Source organism: Castor canadensis, chromosome 16 (assembly GCF_047511655.1).
Source record: "Castor canadensis chromosome 16, mCasCan1.hap1v2, whole genome shotgun sequence".
Lineage (NCBI taxonomy): Eukaryota > Metazoa > Chordata > Mammalia > Rodentia > Castoridae > Castor > Castor canadensis.
Window position 1 is genome coordinate 13,233,546 of NC_133401.1, and position 15,112 is coordinate 13,248,657.

A 15,112-nucleotide genomic window follows, 5' to 3' on the forward strand; every position below is an offset into this window, starting at 1 on the left:
CCTAAAGTTTCCTTAAAAAAATTAATTGTGTTCTATATTACATTTTTTTTAAAATTTAACAGCTCAATTTTATGATGGAGCCTCTTACAGAAACATTAACAAGATGTAGGTATCTGCCACATTTTGGGGAATAATTCAGTAACTTAATTAGCATTTCACTTTGTAAACTTCCTGATCCCTTACTAATAATCTACAAATCATGACATTACCCAACTATCCTCACTTTATTAACATAATCTAATTAATATTTCCTTTCCAATTACCTTCCTAATTTGTTCATTTTGTATTAGGAAAAAAATGGTTTAATGATCAAAGATAGATGTTTTGCTTTGCAGTACCAGATGCTCAAGAACAAGGATAGTGTTAGATTTTTCAGATGACTTTAAAAAAGGAAAGCAAATGTCATATTTGTTCTATTCAGAGTTTGCCTACTCTTTTTTACCTTTGTCCAAAATAGTTCTAAATAGAATATAATAAACCAATATAACAATATTTTTCTAAATGAAACCCAAAAAAGTGTCTTGAATCATTAAAAGGAATTTAAATCCTCATGATCTCTAAATTAGTATGTAGAAGAGTAAAAAATTCTTAACATTTTTCTGTAATTTCTTTTGCTTCTAAACCATAAATTAGTTTAAACTGGAAGTATAAGATTTGAAGAAGCACATTATAAAAGCTGTATATGACAAACCTACAGCCATCATTATACTTAACGGAGAAAAACTGAAACCATTCCCTCTAAAATCAGGAACCAGACAAGGATGCCCACTATCTCCACTCCTACTCAACATAGTACTGGAACGTCTAGCAAGAGCAATTAGGCAAGAAGAAGGAATAAAAGGAATACAAATAGGTAAAGAAACTGTCAAAATATCCCTATTTGCAGATGACATGATCCTATACCTTAAAGACCCAAAAAACTCTACTCAGAAGCTTCTAGACATCATCAATAGCTATAGCAAGGTAGCAGGATATAAAATCAACATAGAAAAATCATTAGCATTTCTATACACTAACAATGAGCAAACGGAAAAAGAATGTATGAAAACAATTCCATTTACAATAGCCTCAAAAATAATCAAATACCTAGGAGTAAACCTAACAAAAGATGTGAAAGACCTCTACAAGGAAAACTATACACTTCTGAAGAAAGAGATTGAAGAAGACTATAGAAAGTGGAGAGATCTCCCATGCTCATGGGTTGGTAGAATCAACATAGTCAAAATGTCGATAGTCCCAAAAGTAATCTACATGTTTAATGCAATTCCCATCAAAATTCCAATGACATTCATTAAAGAGATTGAAAAATCTACTGTGAAATTTATATGGAAACACAAGAGGCCACGAATAGCCAAGGCAATACTCAGTCAAAAGAACAATGCAGGAGCTATCACAATACCTGACTTCAAACTATATTACAAAGCAATAACAATAAAAACAGCATGGTACTGGCACAAAAACACACATGAAGACCAGTGGAACAGAATAGAGGACCCAGATATGAAGCCACACAACTATAACCAACTTATCTTTGACAAAGGAGCTAAAAATATACGATGGAGAAAAAGCAGCCTCTTCAACAAAAACTGCTGGGTAAACTGGTTAGCAGTCTGCAAAAAACTGAAACTAGATCCATGTATATCACCCTATACCAAGATTAACTCAAAATGGATCAAGGATCTTAATATCAGACCACAAACTCTAAAGTTGATACAGGAAAGAGTAGGAAATACTCTGGAGTTAGTAGGTATAGGTAAGAACTTTCTCAACAAAACCCCAGCACCACAGCAACTAAGAGATAGCATAGATAAATGGGACCTCATAAAGCTAAAAAGCTTTTGTTCATCAAAAGAAATGGTCTCTAAACTGAAAAGAACACCCACAGAGTGGGAGAAAATATTGCCAGCTATACATCAGAGAAAGGACTGATAACCAGAATATATAGGGAACTTAAAAGACTAAATTCTCCCAAAACTAATGAACCAATAAAGAAATGGGCAAGTGAACTAAACAGAACTTTCTCAAAAGAAGAAATTCAAATGGCCAGAAAACACATGAAAAAATGCTCACCATCTCTAGCAATAAAGGAAATGCAAATCAAAACCATGCTAAGATTCTACCTCACCCCTGTTAGAATAGCCATCATTAGCAACACCACCAACAACAGGTGTAGGCGAGGATGTGGGGAAAAAGGAACCCTCATACACCGTTGGTGGGAATGTAAACTAGTACAACCACTCTGGAAAAAAAATTTGGAGGCTACTTAAAAAGCTAGACATTGATCTATCATTTGATCCAGCAATACCACTCTTGGGGATATACCCGAAAGACTGTGACACAGGTTACTCCAGAGGCACCTGCACACCCATGTTTATTGCGGCACTATTCACAATAGGCAAGTTATGGAAACAGCCAAGATGCCCCACCACTGACGAATGGATTAAGAAGATGTGGTATCTATTCACAATGGAATTTTATGCAGCCATGAAGAAGAATGAAATGTTATCATTCGCTGGTAAATGGATGGAATTGGAGAACATCATTCTGAGTGAGGTTAGCCTGGCCCAAAACACCAAAAATCGTATGTTCTCCCTCATATGTGGACATTAGATCAAGGGCAAACACAACAATGGGATTGGACTTTGAGCACATGATAAAAGTGAGAGCACACAAGGGAGGGGTGAGGATAGGTAAGACACCTAAAAAATTAGCTAGTATTTGTTGCCCTTCACACAGAGAAACTAAAGCAGATACCTTAAAAGCAACTGAGGCCAATAGGAAAAGGGGACCAGGAACTAGAGAAAAGGTTAGATCAAAAAGAATTAACCTAGAAGGTAACACACATGCACAGGAAATCAATGTGAGTCAATGCCCTGTATAGCTATCTTTATCTCAACCAGCAAAAACCCTGTTCCTATTATTGCTTATACACTCTCTACAACAAAATTAGAAATAAGGGCAAAATAGATTCTGCTGGATATTGAGGGGGTGGGGGGAAGAGAGAGGGGGTGGAGTGGGTGGTAAGGGAGGGGGTTTGGGCAGGGAGGAGAAATGACCCAAGCCTTGTATGCACATATGAATAATAAAAGAAAAAAAAGAATTAACCTAGAAGGTAAAAAAAAAAAGATTTGAAGAAGCATTACTAAATTATTTGGAATATGGAACATTTATGTCTTTATTTTATGCTGTCCTACTGGTTCTTGAGGTTGTTCCAGCTCAAACAGACATAAGCTTTTCTTTAGGTACATTTCTTGGGGAAAGTGATTTGTGGGTGGCTGTGGGATATTTTAAATTAGCATTATAATCAGTTCTTTACATTGAGTTAACCCAAATTTCTCCCATAATTTGCATTAGCAAAATCACTTTATGGATCTTTAGTTCTCCAAGTTTTATTTATATGTATAAAAGTTGTTCTAAGAAAAACATTTTCCTTATTTTAAGTATGACATAAAGGAATAGAGGAGTATTTTTAACTCTTTATAGTTGATGAGTTTAAGGTAATGCAAGCAAACAAACTGCTTTGTAGCTCACTTTTCTCAGTCCTCTCTAGAGGTGTTTACTGATGAGAATGATAGCTATACATCCCCTTTGTACCAAGAGGCACTGTGCAAGGTAACTGACTCTACCAAGTTACTTGCTTTGCTTTCCTCCTTATGGTGGAATAATACAGAAAAAGCTCTTTTATCCAGCATAGTGGGAGAGTGGAAATTAATTAGAATTACTCTTATAAGAGCTAATACCTGTTGGCACTGTGTGTCCCTCTTCTGATTTTCCTTATATCTTAACCACACTGAAAACAGCATATTGTTAATCCCATTGTTCCAGTATTCTATTGTGTGATTAGGTCATTTGGTGTAGTGATCTAGGAGAGTCAAGATTGATTAGGTATTCAAAACTTGTAATTGGTAAAGAACCAGATACCACGGCTTTCCTGTATGTTCATCATTGGACAGGTCAGCAAAAATCTCTTGCAATCAAATCATAATCTATGATGCTTCATTCAGCAGAAACGCTACTTAAAATAATCATAAAAGTAAATTTGGCTTCCAAAAATGAGACATTTGAGGTTTTTTAAAAGTTAAGTTCAGAAAAATACTCATATCTAGTAACCTGGCCAAAAATACAGATTTGGCTATTGATATTAATTTTTAGCTCCTAATTTTTCACTTATTCTAAACACTATCATTCTTATGTTTATGCCTGGCAAGGACTGTATACTAAAGACAGTTCCTCAGAAACAGTAGGGACTGCCATCATCTTAAACCCAATATTAATAGGGGCAAAATATGAGATTTACTCTTCCTTTGTACGTTAAAGTTGCAAGTTTGTTTTTTTCTTTGATTTGTTTATCCTTACTGTTCAATTAGTTCTTATGATAACTTTTCCTATTCTTTTTCTATTTGGTCCCATTTCTGTGATTCTTTTACTTCCAGTTATATTTTGTGATATAGTCAACTAGGAAAAACTTCACCAATCATGATTTATTTTCTAAAGAATTTGAATAATGTGTGAGCAACCCACAACTTTAACATTAAATATGTAATCTGGGCATATAATTTATACTGAAATTGTAACAAAGCATAAGAAACTCTCTACTCTGAAAGTATGGAACTTCAATAGCAGTATTCTCATCCTCTAATGTCAGTTAGTTGGTTCTTGTTAATTTCTTATCTATTACATGTTTAACAATAGTTACTTTGCCTGTATCTGTTCTGTGGTGGAAATGTTAAAAAGTGTGATAGCTTTTGCTCCAAACTCTCAACACTTAATTTCTTGAGCAAAATATTCATTTGGGGGAGATTTTGTGCTTAATGTGAGTTTAAAAGTAATGTCAGAAATGTTAAGCATGTCTTTTGTAAACATATATATACATATGTATCTATATTGTCTTTTTATCATGATAATTCAAATGAATTAGAAATACTTAACTGGGAGGAATTCCAAGATGGCGGCTAGAGGTAGGAAGCAGAAAGCGAGCCTCCTATAGTGAAATCTTGGAGAGACGCTGGAGACACACTTTGCAGGCATAATCACCGAGAAAAGGCATAACTTTGACCCCTCCACAACTCCAGCCGGCACAGAGAATCTCCACTTCACGTTAAACGGAGAACCGAGGAGGCCCCCGGGGCCGCCAGTGGCCGGCGCCCATACGGCTTGGGAAGACGCGGACCAGGTGAGCTTCGCGGTACCGCGGTAGCCCCACAGACAAGCCTGGGCCAGAGCAGCATAGCCCCCTGGACAGACTGACCTCCACCCGGGAAAAAAAGAGAAACTGAGTACTAAGCAATAAGAACAGTTAAGACACGCTGGAAAGAGGGTGGGGCGCCCTGAGCGCTGAAGATTGGGGGAAGGGAATCCTTCCGGGGACTGTAAATAAACGAGCCGGGCGGGCCGGAGAGGCTCTGGCGGGAGCGGGGCGCGCCCAGCAACCAGGAGCGGGACGCTTGTGAGAGGAGGGAAGACCCACTTCCCAGGTGAACTGTAAATAAACACCCAGGCCTGACAACGCGGGGCAGTGGCACCTTTCCCAGTGCTTGGAAAGGGGAAAGCCTGTGGCAGAGGCCTCCGCACAGGAGAACTCAGAGCAAACAAAGCCTGTGGGACTAGGTGAGTGCTAGCTCACCCCAGAGATCTGCATAAATAACGCCGCCAGCTACAGGCTGAGAGCAGCAGGCAGGCAAGCCACAGTTGCAGATACCACTCTCAGAACTGCCTCCAGACGCGTTTTTTTTTTTTCTCCCTACCTTTGATGAGAGAACAACCGAATTACACCTGCAAGCCGAAAAACTTACTGAAACTGTATTGCATTTGAACTGGGGACACTTGGTGGGGCTTTTTTTTTTTTTCTTCTGTGTGTGTGTGAGAGTAGTTTTGTTCTACTTTATGCATCCCCTTTGATGAGACAACTACAGAACAACATCTGAGGCACCAACTCCAGGACTGGAGATTGAGAAGGACATCCAAATTATTAAGACTGAAATTGCATTGCATATAAACTTGGAAGTTTTTTGGTTTTTTGTTTTTTTTTTTTTTTAATTTTCTATTTTCCATTTTATTTTAATTCATTTTTATAAATAGATATCACTTTCATATACTTATTTTTTATTTTTTTTATCTTTGATTTTCAATCCTCTCTCTGTCACTCTATTGTCTGTTCAGCTTACTGTCGATTAGTACACTAACACTCCCTGTTTATACCTTTGAAACTCTCTTGTCTGATACCTTGTTCTGCTTTCTCCCTCTAGTCTGTATATTTGTTTTCCCCTTTTTTGGGGAGAGGTTTTTTTTTTTTTGTCTTTTCTTTTTTGGTGCTGGGATCGAACCCAGGGCCTCACGCATGCTAGGCAACCGCTGTACCACCGAGCTACATCCCAGCCCTCCCCTTTTCTTTAACTTCTTGCTTTCCATCTCAGCTCACTCTTCCATTCTCAATATTACCATTGTTATTATTACAAGCCAGAAAATACTTAATTACACACAGTACAGGGACAGTAACAACACCAAGGACAATGACAGGAAGACAGAAAAAACAAGGAAACCAGTTTCCCCACAGCAAAAAATTAGTACAGGAACCAGAGGGGAATGAAGAGAACAGAAACTCAGATCCAGACTCCAACAAAATGAAGATAAACTATGCCAAAGGACCCAATGAAGCCCACAAGAATAATTTAAAAGAAGATATACTACAAGTACTCAATGAGAATTTTATAGAGATGATACTGGATAGGGTCAACCAAAATGTACAAGAGACACTCAAGAAATTCCAAGACAATAAAAATAGAGAATTTGAAAAAGCAAAAGAAGAAATAAAGGAAACCATAGAAGCACTGTATAAACACCAAAGTGAAAGAGAGAACACAATGAATAAATGGATAAATGAACTCAGGACAAAAATAGACAACAATAAAGAAGAAAACTGCCAGGATATGGAAAACCTCAGAAAAAAGAACGAAACAGAACTGCAAAACAAAACGGAAGGCCAATCCAGCAGAATAGAACAAACAGAAGACAGAATCTCAGAACTTGAAGATGAAATGGTAATTAAAGGAAAAACTGAAGAACTATTAATTAAACAACTCAAGACCTGTGAAAAGAAAATGCAAGAACTCACTGACTCCATCAAAAGACCAAACTTGAGAATCATGGGCATCGAAGAAGGAGAAGAGGTGCAAGCGAAGGGAATGCATAATATATTCAACAAAATAATAACGGAAAATTTCCCAAATCTAGAGAAAGATATTCCCATACAAATGCAAGAGGCCTCCAGGACACCAAACAGACCAGATCAAAATAGAACTACTCCACGACATATCATCATTAAAACAACAAGTTCAGAAACTAAGGAAAGAATATTGAAGGCTGCAAGAGAGAAAAAACAAGTAACATACAAAGGTAAACCCATCAAAATCACAGCAGACTTCTCAACAGAAACATTAAAAGCAAGAAGAGCGTGGGGTGAGATCTTCCGGGCACTGAATGAAAATAACTTCAACCCAAGGATACTCTACCCAGCAAAGCTATCATTCAAAATAGATGGAGCAATAAAAGTCCTCCATGATAAGCAGAAACTAAAACAATATGTGACCACAAAGCCACCATTACAAAAGATTCTGCAAGGGATCCTGCACACAGAAAGTGACAACCAACTTAACCATGAAAAGGCAGGCAGCACCAAACCACAGGATAAGAAAAAGCAAGACAGTAGAGAGTAACATCAAGTTAGGTACACACAATCAAACCTTCAAACAACTAAGATAACTAAATGGCAGGAATCACCACATACCTATCAGTACTAACACTTAATGTTAATGGACTTAATTCACCCATCAAAAGACACCGTTTGACAAAATGGATTAAAAAAGAAGATCCAACAATTTGTTGCTTACAGGAGACTCATCTCACCGACAGAAATAAGCATATGCTTAGGATGAAAGGCTGGAAGAAGATTTACCAAGCCAATGGCCCCCGAAAACAAGCAGGAGTAGCAATACTTATCTCTGACAAAGTAGACTTCAAACCTACATTGATCAAACGAGATAAAGAAGGGCATTCCATACTAATAAAAGGGGAAATAGACCAAAAGGAAATAATAATCATCAATCTGTACGCACCCAATGTCAACGCACCCAATTTCATCAAACATACCCTGAAAGACCTAAAAGCATATATAAACGCCAACACAGTGGTTGTGGGAGACTTTAACACTCCATTATCATCAATAGATAGGTCATCCAAACAAAAACTCAATAAAGAAATCCAAGATCTAAAATATGCAATAGATCAAGTGGACCTAGTAGATGTCTACAGAACATTTCATCCAACCTCTACACAATATACATTCTTCTCAGCAGCCCATGGAACCTACTCCAAAATAGATCATATCCGAGGGCACAAAGCAAGCCTCAGCAAATATAAGAAAATAGAAATAATACCATGCATACTATCTGACCACAATGCAGTAAAAGTAGAACTCAACAACAAAAGTAAAGACAAAAAACATGCAAACAGCTGGAAACTAAATAACTCATTACTTAATGAAGAATGGATCATCGATGCAATAAAAGAGGAAATTAAAAAGTTCCTAGAAGTCAATGAAAATGAAAACACAACCTACCGGAACCTATGGGACACAGCTAAGGCAGTCTTGAGAGGAAAGTTTATAGCCATGAGTGCATATATTAAAAAGATTGAAAGATCCCAAATCAATGACCTAATGATACATCTCAAACTCCTAGAAAAACAAGAACAAGCAAATCCCAAAACAAATAGAAGGAGAGAAATAATAAAAATAAGAGCTGAAATCAACGAAATAGAAACCAAAAAAACCATACAAAGAATTAATGAAACAAAAAGTTGGTTCTTTGAAAAAATAAACAAGATCGATAGACCCCTGGCAAACCTGACTAAAATGAGGAGAGAAAAAACCCAAATTAGTAGAATCAGGAATGCAAAAGGGGAGATAACAACAAACACCATGGAAGTCCAGGAAATCATCAGAGACTACTTTGAGAACCTATATTCAAATAAATTTGAAAATCTAAAAGAAATGGACAGATTTCTAGATACATATGATCATCCAAAACTGAACCAAGAGGAAATTAATCACCTGAATAGACCTATAACACAAAATGAAATTGAAGCAGCAATCAAGAGTCTCCCCAAAAAGAAAAGTCCAGGACCTGATGGATTCTCTGCTGAATTCTATCAGACCTTTAAAGAAGAACTGATACCAACCCTCCTTAAACTGTTCCATGAAATAGAAAGGGAAGGAAAACTGCCAAACACATTTTATGAAGCCACTATTACACTTATCCCAAAACCAGGCAAAGACACCTCCAAAAAGGAGAACTATAGGCCAATCTCCTTAATGAACATTGATGCAAAAATCCTCAACAAAATAATGGCAAATCGAATTCAGCAACACATCAAAAAGATTATTCACCACGACCAGGTAGGCTTCATCCCAGGGATGCAGGGGTGGTTCAACATACGAAAATCAATAAACGTAATAAACCACATTAACAGAAGCAAAGACAAAAACCACTTGATCATCTCAATAGATGCAGAAAAAGCCTTTGATAAGATCCAACATCATTTCATGATAAAAGCTCTAAGAAAACTAGGAATAGAAGGAAAGTTCCTCAACATTATAAAAGCTATATATGACAAACCTACAGCCAGCATTATACTTAACGGAGAAAAATTAAAACCATTCCCTCTAAAATCAGGAACCAGACAAGGATGCCCACTATCTCCACTCCTATTCAACATAGTACTGGAATTCCTAGCCAGAGCAATTAGGCAAGAAGAAGGAATAAAAGGAATACAAATAGGTAAAGAAACTGTCAAAATATCCCTATTTGCAGACGACATGATCCTATACCTTAAAGACCCAAAAAACTCTACTCAGAAGCTTCTAGACATCATCAATAGCTATAGCAAGGTAGCAGGATATAAAATCAACATAGAAAAATCATTAGCATTTCTATACACTAACAATTAGCAAACGGAAAAAGAATGTATGAAAACAATTCCATTTACAATAGCCTCAAAAAAAATCAAATACCTAGGTGTAAACCTAACAAAAGATGTGAAAGACCTCTACAAGGAAAACTATACACTTCTGAAGAAAGAGATTGAGGAAGACTATAGAAAGTGGAGAGATCTCCCATGCTCATGGATTGGTAGAATCAACATAGTAAAAATGTCTATACCCCCAAAAGTAATCTACATGTTTAATGCAATTCCCATCAAAATTCCAATGACATTCATCAAAGAGATTGAAAAATCTACTGTTAAATTTATATGGAAACACAAGAGGCCACGATAGCCAAGGCAATACTCAGTCAAAAGAACAATGCAGGAGGTATCACAATACCTGACTTCAAACTATATTACAAAGCAATAATAATAAAAACAGCATGGTACTGGCACAAAAACAGACATGAAGACCAGTGGAACAGAATAGAGGATCCAGATATGAAGCCACACAACTATAAGCAACTTATCTTTGACAAAGGAGCTAAAAATATACGATGGAGAAATAGCAGCCTCTTCAACAAAAACTGCTGGGAAAACTGGTTAGCAGTCTGCAAAAAACTGAAACTACATCCATGTATATCACCCTATACCAAGATTAACTCAAAATGGATCAAGGATCTTAATATCAGACCCCAAACTCTTAAGTTGATACAAGAAAGAGTAGGAAATACTCTGGAGTTAGTAGGTATAGGAAAGAACTTTCTCAATGAAACCCCAGCAGCACAGCAACTAAGAGATAGCATAGATAAATGGGACCTCATAAAACTAAAAAGCTTCTGTTCATCAAAAGAAATGGTCTCTAAACTGAAGAGAACACCCACAGAGTGGGAGAAAATATTTGCCAACTATACATCAGACAAAGGACTGATAACCAGAATATACAGGGAACTTAAAAGACTAAATTCTCCCAAAACTAATGAACCAATAAAGAAATGGGCAGGTGAACTAAACAGAACTTTCTCAAAAGAAGAAATTCAAATGGCCAGAAAACACATGAAAAAATGCTCACCATCTCTAGCAATAAAGGAAATGCAAATTAAAACCACACTAAGATTCCACCTCACCCCTGTTAGAATAGCCATCATCAGCAACACCACCAACAACAGGTGTTGGCGAGGATGCGGGGGAAAAAGGAACCCTCTTACACTGTTGGTGGGAATGTAGACTAGTACAACCACTCTGGAAAAAAATTTGGAGGCTACTTAAAAAGCTGGACATCGATCTACCATTTGATCCAGCAATACCACTCTTGGGGATATACCCAAAAGACTGTTACTCCAGAGGCACCTGCACATCCATGTTTATTGCGGCACTATTCACAATAGGCAAGTTATGGAAACAGCCAAGATGCCCCAGCACTGACGAATGGATTAAGAAAATGTGGTATCTATACACAATGGAATTTTATGCAGCCATGAAGAAGAACGAAATGTTATCATTTGCTGGTAAATGGATGGAATTGGAGAACATCATTCTGAGTGAGGTTAGCCTGGCTCAAAAGACCAAAAATCGTATGTTCTCCCTCATATGTGGACATTAGATCAAGGGCAAACACAACAAGGGGATTGGACTATGAGCACATGATAAAAGCGAGAGCACACAAGGGAGGGGTGAGGATAGGTAAGACACCTAAAAAACTAGCTAGCATTTGTTGCCCTTAATGCAGAGAAACTAAAGCAGATACCTTAAAGCAACTGAGGCCAATAGGAAAAGGAGACCAGGAACTAGAGAAAAGGTTAGATTAAAAAGAATTAACCTAGAAGGTAACACCCACGCACAGGAAATCAATGTGAGTCAATGCCCTGTATAGCTATCCTTATCTCAACCAGCAAAACCCCTTGTTCCTTCCTATTATTGCTTATACTCTCTCTACAACAAAATTAGAGATAAGGGCAAAATAGTTTCTGCTGGGTATTGAGGGGGGGAGCGGGAGGGGGTGGAGTGGGTGGTAAGGGAGGGGGTGGGGGCAGGGGGGAGAAATAAACCAAGCCTTGTATGCACATATGAATAATAAAAGAAAAATGAAAAAATAAATAAATAAAAAATAAAAATATATATTTTTTCCTGGAAAAAAAAAAAAAAAAGAAATTTATCTTTTAGGAGAACCTCTCTCACCTGTGACTCTGAGTCCACTGTGGTATGCTTTCTGATAGCGTCCTTGAGATGCTACAGAAAGGAAAAATGCTTTGTCTTTCTTATTATGCTTATGTCTTTTCTTCAACAAAATCAGTCACAAGGGCAGAACAGGACCTGCCTGAAACTGAGGAGGGCAGAGGGGAAGGGTGAGGGAGGGGAGCAGGGTGGAGAAATGACCCAAACAATGTATGCACATGTGAATAAATCAACAACAAAAAAAAGAGATGCTACAGAAAGGTAAGGGGATTTTTTTAGGGCATTGCTGTAAAGAAAAGTTGTTATTTCACATTGACACCTGATACTCTGGAGAGTAGGTCTCTGAACCGTTCTGGGCCTCAGTTTCCTCACTTCAAGAGTGAGGGATCTGGTCTATGTTAAATTACTTTCTTCCACTATGAGATGGCTGAAGTGATATTAAAGCCACTTATCTTTCTTACCATTTTTTTAAATTAGCAATGCTGGGGAATTGAACCCAGGGCCTTGCACATGCTGGGCAGACACTCCCACTGAGCTACATCCTTATCCCCAAATATATTTTTTTTCTCTTTTCTTTGGCTGTACTGGGGCTTGAACCCAAGACTTTATGCCTGGAAAGCGGCACTTTACTGCTTGAGCCATATCACCAGCCCCTTTTGGTGTGGATCTGTCAAGGGGACTGCCTGTGCCCCTGTAGGTAGGCACATTTATTCCCTCATTTCTAGGTGCCACTAGTATTGGGGGCTCATTGTAAATGGTAATCATTTCCAACCTGAGCAGCTTGGGCCAGAACACACTGCTTTTCTAATGAGACAAGTCTGGTCTAACAAAAGCATAATACCCTTTCATGTCAATTGAAAGGTTTGGATCACAGAGATAAAGGCTTGAATGTATTTGTCTGGGCATCAGTATAGCTGTCCAGACGTTTTTTAATCTCCCTTAGATCTGATAGCTGGAAGGGGACATAAGACTTGCCTTCTTCCTACCATTACCTATTGAAGCAGGAAGCACCCATTAGGAGGTTCTGAATATTGGGGTGGCTTAGAAGGTAGGGCAGAGGGTGGAGCAGTAAGGGTGGGCCTTGTCATTGATAAGGGGCTTTTCTGGTCCTCCTTTCCATGTTTATCCTGTGGCTTACAAACAATGGCCAGCGTTTGAGTATCTAAATAGCAATTGTGGAGCCACTCTGAGATGAAAGAAAATTTGTATAGGGGACCTCAGTTCACTATTTTCCCTTTTATAGAAAAGGTCTAATTGGAGTATGGTATTGTAACTTAAGGAACCCTGTGAAGGCCACTTCTCTTAGTCACCCAAGGCATATTGAGGCCAGGCCTCAGTACAAAGCTTCCAACATCTACAAGCCAGAACACTGGAAGGTGCAGGTCCCATCTAAAAGAACAAAATGTTAGGATCCTGTCTTTTAGTTAATGGCAGGCAGCCTCTTTAATAAAGGCTACTTTTTTAACAAAGGAATAAATCACCTGTAAAGTTAGAGAAGGGCATTCAGAGGGCATCCTGGGCCAATAACAGTACCATACTGTCCATTTTGAGATTTCTGGGACTATAACCTTGAGCTAACAATTGGCTTACAAGGGCTGGGTCCAGTGCCCTGAGGTGTGAGGTGGGGCTAGGAGCAGAGCGTGTGCAAGGCCCAAACCCCTCCACACACACCCAAGTGAGCCCAACTGCCTAGGCCTGATCCTACAGCCTGTCGCCACTCCCCACTTCCTGTGTACCCTGCACACGTTTATTCTAGGGGAAGTGGTGGCAGGCCACAACCACCACCATGTGTGGCTGGCAGCTTAGGATGTGTGTCGGGTTGGCCTATGGATTCTCTTAGCTATGGAAGGCATTCCCACTGTGCACAAGCGTGCCTATTTGCTTTCCCTCCTCCCCCTGTGGGGGTGGAGTTAGGGCATTAGTGTGTCAGCTGCAATTTTTTTATAAGCACTTTTGCTTAGCAGCTGATTTAAAGTTACATTAGACTAAGAGGCTTGGCAAAGTAGTTGGAATAACTTAAGTCATAAGGTACCATGCTACAAGTTTTTCATGGGAGGCAGGGTCCCAGTAAGCCCAGGGAGGGGAAGACAGACAGCAACAAAGGACATGCAAAGAGACCATAGAGGAAGCAGAAAAGGTGTCCTGACATCCTAGGTAAGGGAGGGAAAGGCAGAGCCTGGAGGCATGACACATGCCTGAGGGATTAGCCATCACCTGTGCCTCTAGGTAGCTCCCATTGACTGGTACTGGAATACTTTTAGCAACACAAAACCTCCACTCTCCGGTCACTGTCTCAGGAAAAAGGGGCATTAGATGGGAGAGGGAAGAGAAGCAGTAATCAGATGCCATAATCAATCAGGACTCCCCCTACATAGCATGAGGCATACCTAAATAAACCCCAGGCTTGGTCTCAGCCCACAGGGAGGGAGCATGAGCTCTCCCAGAGCTGGAATCACCTTGAGGCCAGAGTTGGCAAGCAGTATCTTGACACCATGATGGGAAAGTCCCTCAGGAAGATAGGAAGAGACAAGCAGCCTGAGCAGTGCAAGAAGTCTGCTTACATGGGAAGGAGGAGGTTTGGGAGAGGATTTAGTTGGTTTAGAGGTAATAGAACCTGTGCAGGGGAACAGGAAGTACAGAGGGAGGGTCTTGTGTGGAGATAGGAAAAGGATTGGGCATAGGGAAGTTCCTTCCATTTACCAGCATGCTCACAGAGATTGTATAAATCCCTTGAAATATTGGGACCAAAAGTGCCATTAAATGGTCATTTGGAGGCATTGTCTAATGGCTATTGGGGCCAGGCCTGATTACAGAGAAAAATGAGCTTTCAAGGCTTAAGACCAGTTGTGAGGTGTAGGGGCCCAAGATTACCCAGAAGACATCCCAATGGGGAGTTTGAAGGAATTTCGAATGGTCCAACTCCCACGGTGAGGCCTGACCTGAGGAGAAATATGGCGGG